Consider the following 14,011-nt stretch of genomic DNA (forward strand, 5'->3'; position numbering starts at 1 on the left):
GGTAGGGGGATTGAATTTAGGAGTCGCAGCGTCATGTTGCAACTGTACACAACTCTGGTGTGGCCGCACTTGGAGTACTGTGTGCAGTTCTGGTCCCCACATTACAGGAAGGATGTGGAGGCTTTGGAGAGGGTGCAGAGGAGGTTTACCAGGATGTTGCCTGGTATGGAGGGGAGGTCCTATGAGGAGAGACTGAGGGATTTGGGGTTGTTTTCGCTGGAAAGAAGGCAGCTAAGAGGGGATCTTATTGAAACATATAAGATGATTAGAGGTTTAGATAGGGTGGATAGTGATAGCCTTTTTCCTCGGATGGAGAAAGCTAGCACGAGGGGGCATGGCTTTAAATTAAGGGGGGGTAGTTATAGGACGGATGTCAGGGGTAGGTTCTTTACCCAGAGGGTGGTGAGGGATTGGAATGCCCTGCCTGCTGCGGTTGTAAATGCGCCTAGTTTGGGGGCGTTTAAGAGATCCGTGGATAGGTTTATGGACGAAAAGGGATTGGTTTAGGTTAGTGGGTCATTGTTTTTTAACTGGTCGGCACAACATCGTGGGCCGAAGGGCCTGTTCTGTGCTGTAATGTTCTATGTTCCTCAAGTTGTGGGTATGCTGGCGTTGGACTGGCATAAACACAGTAAAAAGTCCGACAACACCAGGTTTTAGTCCAACCTATTTATTTGATAATATACTCACAAGCTTTCGGGGTTAGCCCCCTCGTCAGGTGAATGGAGAGTTCTGGCCTCAGACAGAGCATATAAAGCACAGACTAAAACCTGGCGTTGTCAGACTTTTTACTATGTTCCTCAACTCAGAACTAAATCTGCTTCCCCTTATTTCGAGGCTATGCCCCCCCAGTTCTAGTTTCACCTGCCAGTGGAAACAACTTCCCTGCTTCTATCTTATCTATTCCCTTCATAATCTTGTGTTTCTATAAGATCTCCCCTCATTCTTCTGAATTCCAATGATTATAGCCCCAGTTTACTCAGTCTCTCCTCATAAGCCAACCCTCAACTCCAGAATCAACCTAGTGAATCTCCTCTGCACCCCCTCCAATGCCAGTATATCCTTTCTCAAGTAAGGAGACCAAAACTGTACACAGTAACTCCAGATGTGGCCTCACCAGCACCTTATACAGCTGCAACATAATCTCGTTGTTTTTAAACTCCATCCCTCTAGCAATGAAGGGCAAAATTCCATTTGCCTTCTTAATTAGGGTTAGGGTTAAGGTTAAGGAGTGTAGTGGTAATTAGGGATAGTGTGGTTAAGGGTATAGACACTGTCTTTTGTCACAATGATAAAGAACACAGAAGGGTGTGTTGTCTGCCTGGTGCTCGGGTCCAGGATGGATCATCTGGGCTGCAGAGGAACCTGGAATGGGAGGGTGAGAATCCGGTCGTTGTGGTACATGTGGGTGCCAACGACACAGGCAAACTGGCGACTAAGGGTCTGGAGAGGGAGTATGAAAAGCTGGGAATGGAATTAAAAAGAAGAACCGACAAGGTGGTTATCTCTGGATTACTACCTGAACCGCGTGCAGATGGGTGTAGGATAAACAGGATTAAAGAGATGAATGGGTGGCTCAGGGATTGGTGTGAGGGGAATGGTTTTGAATTTATGGGGCATTGGCACCAGTATTGGGGCAGATGGGACCTGTTTGGATGGGATGGTCTTGGTCTGAACCGTGCTGGGACCAGAGTCCTGGCGAATCATAAGACTAGGACTGTAGATAGGGCTTTAAACTAATTTGGCGGTAGCGGGGGCTGGTTGCAAGGATAGGTGAAATTACAGTGTCTAAAGTAAAAGAGAGGGTACAGGTACAGGAAGAGGACAAGGATGTCCCAATAATAAAGGGAGTAGGGAGCATGAGAAAGGTTGGTAGCGTTCCTTCAAATAGGGCCCAGATAAAGGCTGGGATAAAGACACTATCTGAATGCACGAAGCATTCGTAATAAAGTGAATGAGCTGGTGGCGCAGATAAGCACAAATGGATATGATCTGGTGGCCATTACGGAAACATGGTTGCAGGGTGACAGGGACTGGGAGCTGAATGTACATGGGTAGCAAGTGTTTAGGAAGGATAGACAGGAGGAAAAAGGGGGAGGGGTTAGAACAAAGAACAAAGAACAACCCAGCACGGGAAACAGGCCCTTCGGCCCAACGAGCCCGCGCCGCCGCATCGCCCTACACCTATTCTACCCTGAATGTCTACGAATGGGACCCTACTCAGTCAGATTCAGGGAAGAAATAGTGTCAATTTGGTGGAAACCAATTAGCCTAAGAGCACATCTTTGGGGTGTGGGAGGAAACCGGAGCGCCCGGAGGAAACCCACGCAACCACAGGGAGAATGCGCAAACTCCCACAGACACAGGCCCAAATCCATGTATCTGCACAGCTAGCAGTGCTAGTCACTGAGCTGTTGCGGTGCCCGTCTATCGGTCCAGGATCAAGCACACACACCGACATGAAGTACTAGGCCACTCCTGGACTTCCAAGAGCAGCCCACGCACAACCTGCCGTGTGCATGCCCCTCGCTTGACACGAGGTGGACCTCCACCTGTGGAATAAAGACAAAACATATTAGTTATACAGCCTGCCCTTCCGGTGTCTCCCGAGGTTTACCCTATTTAATAGCCCCTACCATATCCCTCCATTCCCGTTTCACTCATATGCCTATCTAACTGCATCTTAAACGAGTCCAACGTGCCTGCCTCCACCACCCTACTCGGTAGCGCATTCCAGACCCCCACAACTCTCTGTGTAAAGAACCTTCCTCTTACCTCCAAATTATACCTCCCCCCCCTCACCCTTAATTGATGACCTCTTGTGTTCGTACCCAGTCTAGGGAGCAGTCTCTCACTATTAACTCTATCTATTCCCTTCAGTATCTTATATACCTCTATCATGTCCCCTCTCAATCTCCTTCTTTCCAAGGAGAATAGCCCCAGTCTCTTCAGTCTCTCCTCGTAACCCAGTCCCCCCATGCCAGGCAACATCCTGGTAAACCTCCTCTGCACCCTTTCCAGAGACTCCACGTCCTTCCGGTAATAAGGTGACCAGAACTGGACGCAGTACTCCAAATGCGGTCTAACCAACGTTCTGTATAACTGAAGCATTAGACGGCAGCTTTTATACTCTAAGCCCCTTCCTATAAAGGCTAACATCCCATAAGCCTTCCTAACAACGTTCTCCACTTGTGACACAACCTTCATGGATTTGTGGACCTGCACTCCCAGGTCTCTCTGTACATCTATACTCCTAATCGGCCTACCTTTTATCACATAACTCCTCTCTGCATTATTCCTTCCAAAATGCATCACCTCGCATTTGTCAGGATTAAATGCCATCTGCCACCTATCTGCCCACTGCACCAACCTATCTATATCCTGTTGTATCACCTGACAATCCAGTTCTGTACCCGCCAACCCTGCCATCTTGGTGTCATCAGCAAACTTGCTGATCACACCACCTACTCCCTCTTCTAAGTCATTTATGTAGACTACAAAGAGGAGAGGTCCCAGTACCGAGCCCTGCGGCACACCACTGGTCACTGGCCTCCAGCCCGACAAGGTACCCTCCACAACTACCCTCTGTCTCCTATTTCCCAACCAGTTCTCAGTCCACCTAACTACCTGGCCTCGTATCCCATGCGCCTTAACCTTTTCTACCAGCCTACCGTGAGGGACTTTGTCAAACGCCTTACTGAAATCCATGTAGATGACATCAACGGCTCTCCCATCGTCAACCGTTTTTGTCACCTCCTCAAAGAATTCCACCAGATTCGTAAGGCAAGACCTCCCTCTAACAAAGCCATGTTGCGTATCCCTAATCAGATCGCAACGCTCCAAATGCTCATACATCCTACCCCTAAGTATTTTTTCCATTAACTTCCCTACCACCGACGTCAAACTCACTGGCCTATAATTCCCAGGGTTATCCCTACTACCTTTTTTGAACAACGGGACCACATTTGCTACCCTCCAGTCTTCTGGGACCTCACCTGTGTCCAAAGAAGAGACAAAGATGTGCGCCAGAGGCCCAGCAATTTCATCTTTCGCCTCCCTAAGCAGCCTGGGATAAATACCATCAGGCCCCGGAGCTTTATCCGTCCTTACGCTACCTAAAAGCCCTAGCACTTCCTCTCTCGTAATAACTATATCCTGCAACTGAACCTCCGCTCCCTCCAAGAGACCGCACGATTCCGAACCCCTCTCCTTCGTGAATACCGACGCAAAGTATTCATTCAGGAGCTCCCCCATTCCCTCCGACTCAATACACAACTCTCCACTCTTGTCCCTAAGAGGACCAATTTTCCCTCTAACTACTCTCTTGCCTCTAATATAGGAATAAAATGCCTTAGGATTATCCTTAATCCTAAGGGTTGCTCTTCTGATTAAGGATAGTATCAGGGTGGTAGTAAGGGAAGATATAGGCGCCAAAGAGCAGAACGTAGAATCGTTGTGGGTGGAGATTAGGAACAGCAAGGGGAGGAAGACGCTGGTGGGTGTGGTCTATAGGCTCCCAAATAATGACCTGGAGGTGGGGCGGGCTATAAGCAAATAAATGCAGCGTGCAGGAATGGAACGGCGATAATTATGGGGGATTTCAATCTACATACTGATTGGTTGACCCATGTTGGACGTGGTGGGCTTGAGGAAGAGTTCTTGGAATGCTGCCGGGATAGTTTCCTTGAACAGTGTGTGCTGGAGCCGATGAGGGAGTGAGCTATCTTAGATCTGGTGTTATGTAAAGAGGCAGGTAGGATTAGGGACCTTGTTGTGAGGGATCCTCTTGGGAAGAGTGATCATTGTATGGTTGAGTTTTTGATGCAGATGGAGATGAGAAAGTAGGATCCTGGGCCTGTGTCCTCTGTTTGAGGAGAGGGGAGTACGATAGGATGAGAGGGGACTTGGCAAATGTAGACTGGGGACACAGATTGGTTGGTAGGACGGCTGAGGAACAGTGGAAGATCTTTAAGGAGATCTTTCTTGGTGCTCAGCAGAAATTTTTTCCGATGGTAAAGAAGGATCGTAGGAGAAGGGATAATCAGCCGTGGTTAACGAAGGAAATAAAGGAGAGTATTAAATAAAAAGCTGATGCGTTGAGTGGCTAAAAGTAGTGGGCGAGTAGAAGATTGGGAGAGTTTTAAAAATCAAAGAATGATGAAGAAGTTGATAAAGAAAGGAAGGATAGACGATGAAGCTAAACTAGCACTTAATATAAAAAAGGATGGTAAGAGTTTTTATAAATATATAAAGAGGAGGAGGCTGGCTCGGGTGAATGTTGGACCCTTAGAGGATGAGAGGGGGGATTTAGTGGTGGGGGATGAGGAAATGGCTGAGGCCTTAAATAAGTTTTTTGCTTCGGTCTTCATGGAGGAGGACGCAAATGGTTTGGCGGGTATTAAAAATAGAAGGATGGTAGGAGTTGAGGGCCTGAGTGTGATCACTGTCACTAGAGAGGTAGTGCTTGATAGACTAGAGGGACTGGTGGTGGACAAGTCCCCAGGACCGGATGGAACGCATCCCAGGGTTCTGAAGGAAATGGCGGAGGTGATAGTGGATGCCTTAGTGATTATTTTCCAAACCTCGCTGGATTCTAGGGAAGTGCCAGAAGATTGGAAAACGGCTAACGTTACGCTGCTGTTTAAAAAGGGTAGCAGGCAAAAGGCAGGGAATTATAGGCCGGTTAGTTTAACGTCTGTTGTAGGAAGAATGCTTGAATCCGTCAAAGAAGAAATAGTGAGGCACCTTGAGAAGAATTGTTTGATAGGGCAGACGCAGCACGGATTCGTTAAGGGGAAGTCGTGTCTGACGAATTTATTGGAATTCTATGAGGATGTGTCTAGTGCAGTGGATAGAGGGGAACCGGTGGATGTGGTGTTTCTCGATTTTCAGAAGGCGTTTGATAAGGTGCCACACAAAAGGTTGTTACAGAAGTTTAGGGGGCATGGAGTTGGGGGTAAGGTGTTAGTGTCGATAGAGGATTGGCTGTCAAATAGGAGGCAGAGAGTAGGTGTCAATGGGTGCTATTTGGATTGGCGGTTGGTGACGAGTGGAGTGCCCCAGGGATCGGTGCTGGGGCCTCAGCTATTTACCATTTATATAGATGATCTGGAGGAGGGAGCTGAGTGTAGGGTGTCGAAATTTGCTGATGACACAAAGATAAATGGAAAAGCAAATTGTGCGGAGGGTGTAGAAAGTCTGCAGAGTGATCTAGATAGGCTGAGCGAGTGGGCGAGGACCTGGCAGATGGAATACAAGGTTGGTAAATGTGAGGTTATCCACTTTGGCAGGAATAATAGTAGGAGGGATTACTATTTAAAGGGCGAAAAGCTGCAGCATGTGACAGTGCAGAGGGACCTGGGGGTCCTTGTGCATGAGTTGCAAAAACCCAGCCTGCAGGTGCAGCAGGTGGTCAGGAAGGCAAATGGGATGCTGGCCTTCATAGCGAGGGGGATTGAATATAAAAGTAGGGAGGTCTTGCTGCAACTGTACAGGGCACTGGTGAGGCTGCAGCTGGAGTACTGTGTGCAGTTTTGGTCGCCGCACTTATGAGAGGATATTTTGGCCTTGGAGGGAGTGCAGAGGAGGTTTACTAGGCTGATACCGGAGTTGAGGGTGTTGAACTATGAAGAGAGGTTGAATAAACTAGGCTTGTACTTGTTAGAGTTTAGAAGAATGAGGGGAGATCTCATTGAGACATATAAGATGATGAATGGGATGGATAGCGTAGAGGTGGAGAGGCTCTTCCCGCTCAGAAAGGACAGTAGGACTAGAGGGCACAGCCTCAAGATAAAGGGGGGGGGGTGGTTTAGAACAGAGTTGAGGAGGAACTTCTTCACTCAAAGGGTGGTGAATCTCTGGAATTCTCTGCCAGTTGAAATGGTGGAGGCTGCCTCGCTAAATATTTTTAAGACGCGGGTTGATGGGTTTTTGATAGGCAAGGGGAATAAGGGTTATGGGGAGAGGGCAGGAATGTGGAACTGAGACATGACAGATCAGCCATGATGTTATTGAATGGCGGGGCAGGCTCGAGGGGCTAGATGGCCTACTCCTGCTCCTATTTCTTATGTTCTTATGTTCTTATGTTCTATAATTCCCTGCCTTTTGCCTGCTACCCTTCTTAAACAACGGTGTAACATTAGCCGTTTTCCAATCTTCCAGCACTTCCCCGGAATCCAGCGAGGTTTGAAAAATAATCAAGGCATCCATCATCACCTCTGCCATTGCTTTCAGAACCCTTGGATGCATTCCATCCGGTCCTGGGGACTTGTCCAGTCAATCCCTCTAGTCTGTCGAGCACTCCTTCCATCTTTCCATCGCTAACACCCGGCAAACTATTCACGTCCTCCTCCGTGAAGACCGAAGCAAAAAAGTTATACAAGGCCTCAGCCATTTCCCCATCCCCCACCACTAAATCCCCCTTCTCATCCTCTAAGGGTCCAAAGTTCACCCTAGCCAGCCTCTTCCTTGTTTGACAACAAGCTGGACCGACACCTGTGGATTAAAAGAGACAAAAACATTACTATGTACTATTACATTTCCAGTATCGACCCGAGGCTCTGACCCATTTAAAACCATCTTATATAACCCTCCATCCCTGTTTCACTCATGTGCCTATCGAAGTAAACCTTAAACAAGTCCAGAGTGCCTGCCTCCACCACCTTATTTGGTAGCACATTCCATACCCCACGACCCTCTGTGTAAAAAAACCTTCCTCTAGTATCCAAATTATACTTCTCCCCCCCTCACCCTTAGATCGTGCCCTCTCGTGATAGTTGTCCCCAATCTAGGGAAAAGCCTGCCACTGTTGACTCTATCTATACCCTTCATTATTATTTTATACACCTCTATCAGATGTCCCCTTAATCTCCGTCTTTCTAAGGAGTAGAGCCCCAGTTTTCCCAATCTTTCCTCATAACCCAGTCCTTCCATACCAGGCAGCATCCTGGTAAACCTCCTCTGCACTCTCTCCAGGGTCTCCACGTCCTTCCGGTAGTAAGGTGACCAGAACTGGACGCAGTACTCCAAATGCAGTCTAACCAATGTTCTGTACAACTGAAGCATTGGACGACAGCTCTTATACTCTATACCCCTTCCTATCAAGGCTAGCATTCCACAAGCTTTCTTTGCAACCTTCTCCACCTGTGATGACACCTTCAGAGACTTGTGCACTTGCACTCCCAGGTCCCTCTGCATTTCTATACTCTTAATTGGTCTACCTTTTATCATGCAACTCCTCCCTGCATTATTCCTTCCAAAGTGCATCACCTCACATTTGTCAGGATTAAGTTCCATCTGCAATCTATCTGCCCAATATACCAACCTATCTATATCCTGCTGTATCGCCTGACAATCCGCCAATCCTGCCATCTTGGTGTCATCTGCAAACTTGCTGATCACACCATGTACGCCCTCTTCCAAGTCGTTTATATATATTACAAAAAGAAGAGATCCCAGTACTGAGCCCTGCGGCACACCGCTGGAGACACACCTCCAGCCAGAAAAGGACCCTTCCACTACTACTCTGTCTCCTGTTGCCTAGCCAGTTTTCAATCCATCTAGCTACCTGTCCTTGTATCCCATGTGCCTTAACTTTTTCTACCAGCCTACCGTGAGGGACTTTGCCAAACGCCTTACTGAAATCCATATAGATGACATCAACGGCTCGACCATCGTCAACTGTTTTTGTCACCTCCTCAAAAAATTCTACCAGATTCGTAAGGCAAGACCTCCCCCAAACAAAGCCATGTTGCATATCCCTAATCAGATCGCAACGCTCCAAATGCTTATACATCCTATCCCTAAGAATTTTTTCCAAAAATTTCCTACCACTGATGTCAAACTCACTGGTCTGTAATTACCAGGGTTATCCCTTCTGCCCTTTTTAAACAGCGGTACCACATTAGCTACCCTCCAGTCCTCTGGGACCTCACCTGTGTCCAAAGAAGAGACAAAGACTTGCATCAGAGGCCCAGCAATTTCGTCTTTCACCTCCCTAAGCAGCCTGGGATAAATACCATCAGGCCCCGGAGCTTTATCTGTTTTTACGGTACCTAAAAACCCTAACACTTCTTCCCTCGTAATGGATATTTCCTTCAAATGATCTACAGCTCCCTCCAAGACATTACAAGACACCAAACCCCTCTCCTTCGTGAATACCGACGCAAAGTATTCATTCAGGATCTCCCCCATTCCCTCAGACTCGATGCATAGCTCCCCTCCTTTGTCCCTAAGAGGACCAATTTTCCCTCTAACCACTCTCTTGTTCCTAATAAGAGTAAAATGCCTTTGGATTATCCTTAATCCTATCAGCCAAAGCCATTTCATACCCCCTTTTCGCCCTTCTAACTCCCCTTTTAAGCTCCCTCCTACTCTCTCTATATTCCTCCAGCACTCTCTCTGTTCCCAGTTGTTTCGACCTAATATATGCCGCCCTCTTCTTCCTGACCAAGTCCTCAATATCCCCTGTGATCCACGGCTCTCTAATCCTGCCTTTCCCATCCTTCCTCTTTACCGGCACATGCCTTTCCTGCAACATTATCAGTCTGCCCTTCAAAGCCTCTTACTTGCCAACTGTGGACTTGCCCGCTAACAACCCCTCCCAATCAGTATCATTCAGCTCCTTCCTAATCCGGCTATAGCTCGCCTTCTCCCAGTTCAGCACCCTCCCCTTCGGACGGCACTCATCCCTTTCCATTTTTATCCTAAAGTAGACAGACTTGTGGTCACTGTTAGCCACATGTTCGCCTACTGCAACCTCAACTAACTGCCCCGGCTCATTACCCAACACTAAATCCAGTATAGCCCCCTCCCTAGCTGGGCTAGTTACGTACCGCTCCAACACACATTTTACAAATTCCTCCCCATCCGTACCCCCGGCTCTAGGCACCTTCCAATCCACTCCAGGAAGATTAATGTCACCCACTACAACCACCTTATTCTTTCTGCACCTATCTAAAATGTCTCGACAAATACCTTCCTCCACTGCCCTCGGGCTGTTGGGTGGCCTATAGTATACCCCTAGCATCGTAATTTCTCCCTTTCTATTCCTCAACTCCACCCACAGCGACTCAATCCCCAACTCCTCCATATTGTCCTCCCTCTGCACTGCTGTGATGTGCTCCTTTACTAACAGCGCCACCCCACCACCTCTCTTCAACCCTCCTCTGTCACACCTAAAACACTTATACCCAGGAACATTCAGCTGCCAGTCCTGACCTTCTTTTAACCACGTCTCCGTTACTGCCACCACATCTAAATTCCTTACGAACATCAAGGCCCTAAGCTCGTCCGTTTTACCCGTTACACTCCTTGCATTAAAACAGACACAATCCAACCCTCCAGGCCCACTCAGATCCTCCTTTCCCCTGATAATATTCCTTTCACCCAACTCGCTCCCAATCCCAGTTTCTATTGAGCTATTAGTCTCATCCCCACCCCCCCTCCATATTAGTTCAAACCCTGCCTAAACACTCCAGCTAAGACATTTGTCCCCCTCCCATTCAAATGCTCCCCATGCCTCCTGTACAGGTGCCCTTCTCTCACAAATACTTCCCAGTGATCGATAAAAGTAAAGCCCTCTACCGTGCTCCAATCCCTCAGCCACGCATTCAGCTGAATGATCTCGTTATTCCTAGCCCTGCTGGTACTAGGCAGCTGCCCAGAGAATGCCACCCTGGAGGCCCTGCTCTTCAGCTTGGCCCCCAACTCCCTAAATTGCCTACGTACATCTGCCCTACTCTCTTCCTACGTTAACTCGTAGTCTATTGCTGTGCATGAATGTGGAATTCACTGTCTTTCAAGCTATTATTGTGTTTCAGCGTGAAATTAATTCTCTCTCAATGTATTACTGAGAGAGCTTGGCATTAGCTCCCAATCAATTACTGTGCATGAATGTGGAATTAACTTTCTCTCAATCTACCACAGTGTGTCTGTTTAGAATTAACTCTCTCACTTTATCTGAATGCACGAAGCATTCGGAATAAAGTGGATGAGCTGGTGGCGCAGATCAGCACAAATGGATATGATCTGGTGGCCATTACAGAGACGTGGCTGCAAGGTGACAGGGACTGGGAGCTGAATGTCCAGGGGTATCAAGTGTTTAGGAAGGATAGAACATAGAACATCGAACATTATAGCGCAGAACAGGCCCTTCGGCCCACGATGTTGCGCCGACCAGTTAAAAAGCAATGACCCTCTAACCTAAACCAAACCCTTTCCATCCATAAACCTATCCACGGATCTCTTAAACGCCCCCAAACGAGGTGCATTTACAACTGCAGCAGGCAGGGCATTCCAATCAACAGAGATTGACAGTGGTAATTCCAAACAAAAATACAGTGATGGTGATTAAAGGATAGAGAATCAATTCCACATTTACATACAGTAAAACAGAGTTAATTACACATTCAATTCTACTGAGCAAGAGATAATGCTACTTCCATACACAATAACCAAGATTGATAGTTAATTCCACTCACATGCTATAACAGTGATGAACAGAGTTAATGTCCCAGTCACATTCAGTGACAGTGAATAACAAATACAGATTAACAGAAACATTAGATAGGGTCGTGGGTCGAGAGGTGGACTGGTGGTGTTGAGATGGCAGCGCAGGCTCGTTGGGCCGAAGGGCCTGTTTCCCGGGCTGATTTTGTTCTTTGTTCAGATTTAATTCCATTCTCACATTCACTAATATAGATGAACTAATGTAATTCCATACAGGAACACAAGAACAGAGAATAGCTGACAGCGTTAATTGGTGCAGGGCGGAAAGGCATGTTCCTGTGCTGTAATTTTCTTTGTTGTTTGTTTCTAATTCAACATTGACACACTGTAATAGATTGAACATAAGAACATAAGAAACAGGAGCAGGAGTAGGCCATCTAGCCCCTCGAGCCTGCCCCGCCATTCAATAAGATCATGGCTGATCTGTCGTGGCTCAGTTCCACATTCCCGCCCTCTCCCCATAACCCTCTCTTATCAAAAACCCATCAACCCGCGTCTTAAAAATATTTAGCGAGGCAGCCTCCACCACTTCAACGGGCAGAGAATTCCAGAGATTCACCACCCTTTGAGTGAAGAAGTTCCTCCTCAACTCCGTTCTAAACCACCCCCCCCTTTATCTTGAGGCTGTGCCCCCTAGTCCTACTGTCCTTTCTGAGCAGGAAGAGTCTCTCCACCTCTATCCTATCTATCCCATTCATCATCTTATACGTCTCAATGAGATCTCCCCTCATTCTTCTAAACTCTAACGAGTACAAGCCTAGTTTATTCAGCCTCTCCTCATAGCTCAACCCCCTCAACTCCGGCATCAGCCTAGTAAACCTCCTCTGCACTCCCTCCAAGGCCAAAATATCCTTGCATAAGTACGGCGCCCAAAACTGCACACAGTACTCCAGCTGTGGCCTCACCAATGCCCTATACAGCTGCAGCAAGACCTCCCTACTTTTATATTCAATCCCCCTCGCTATGAAGGCCAGCATCCCATTCGCCTTCCTGACCACCTGCTGCACCTGCAAGTTGGGTTTTTGCGACTCATGCACAAGGACCCCGAGGGCCCTCTGCACTGTCGCCTGCTGCAGTTTATCTCCACGTAAGTAATAATCCTTCCTACCATTATTCCTACCAAAGTGGACCACCTCGCACTTGCCAACATTAAATTCCATTTGCCAGTTCCTGGCCCATTCGCACAGCCTATCTAGATCCTTCTGCAGACTCTCCACACCCTCCGCACAATTTGCCTTTCCACCAATCTTGGTGTCATCAGCAAATTTCGACACCATACACTCGGTTCCCTTCTCCAGATCATCTATATAAATGGTAAATAGCTGAGGCCCCAGCACCGACCCCTGGGGCACTCCACTAGTCACCATCCACCAATCCGAATAGCACCCATTGACCCCCACTCTCTGCCTCCTATTTGACAACCAATCCTCTATCCACGCTAACACCCTACCCCCAACTCCATGTCTCCTGACCTTCTGCAATAACCTCTTGTGAGGTACCTTGTCAAATGCCTTCTGAAAATCCAGAAAGACCACATCCACCGGCTCTCCTCTATCCACGGCCCTAGACACATCCTCAGAACTCCAGTAAATTTGTCAGACACAACTTCCCTTTAACGAAACCGTGCTGCGTCTGCTCTATCAAGCAATTCCCCTCAAGATGCCTCGCTATTTCCTCCTTGATGACGGATTCTAACATTTTACCTACAACAGACGTTAAACTAACCGGCCTATAATTCCCTGCCTTTTGCCTAGCACCCTTCTTAAACAACGGCGTAACATTAGCCGTTTTCCAATCTTCCAACACTTCCCCGGAATCCAGCGACGTCTGGAAAATAACCAAGGCATCCACTATCACCTCCGCCATTTCTTTCAGAACCCTCGGATGCATTCCATCCGGTCCTGGGGACTTGTCCACAATCAGTCCCTCCAGTCTGTCGAGCACCGCTGCTCTAGTAACAGTAACGTCATTAACACCCTCCAGTCCTACCACCTTTCCATCTCTAACACCCGGCAAATTATTCACGTCCTCCTCCGTGAAGACAGAAACAAAAAAGTTATTCAAGACCTCAGCCATTTCCCCATCCCCTACCACTAAGTCCCCCTTCTCATCCTCTAAAGGACCAACGTTCACCCTAGCCAGCCTCTTCCTTTTTATATATCACGTTTGTTTTGGGTCTGTCAGATATTTCTCTGTGAAAACAAAGTCCATTGAATAACTCCAATCCAGATTGGGGCAGTTTCATCTCTATTAATAATCATTGGGAGCGGTTTGTGAGGCTGCAGCCAGACTCCAGCTCTGATTGGTCACTCTTGTTTCTATCCAATTCTTAACCAATCACAAAGCGAGGGAGTAGAAATGGGAGGTTTTGATTGGTTTACATTTTCAAATGGGAAAAACCCGCCAATTTCAGTGCAGGAAAAATACAAAATAACCGAACGCCTTAATGTTCAGGAAACTATTTCAATCTCACACTTTCTCATCTGTTTATTGTATTTTCCCC

This window comes from Carcharhinus amblyrhynchos, unplaced genomic scaffold (genome assembly GCF_965287045.1).
Source record: "Carcharhinus amblyrhynchos unplaced genomic scaffold, sCarAmb.v2.hapA scaffold_42, whole genome shotgun sequence".
NCBI classification, from domain to species: Eukaryota; Metazoa; Chordata; class Chondrichthyes; order Carcharhiniformes; family Carcharhinidae; genus Carcharhinus; species Carcharhinus amblyrhynchos.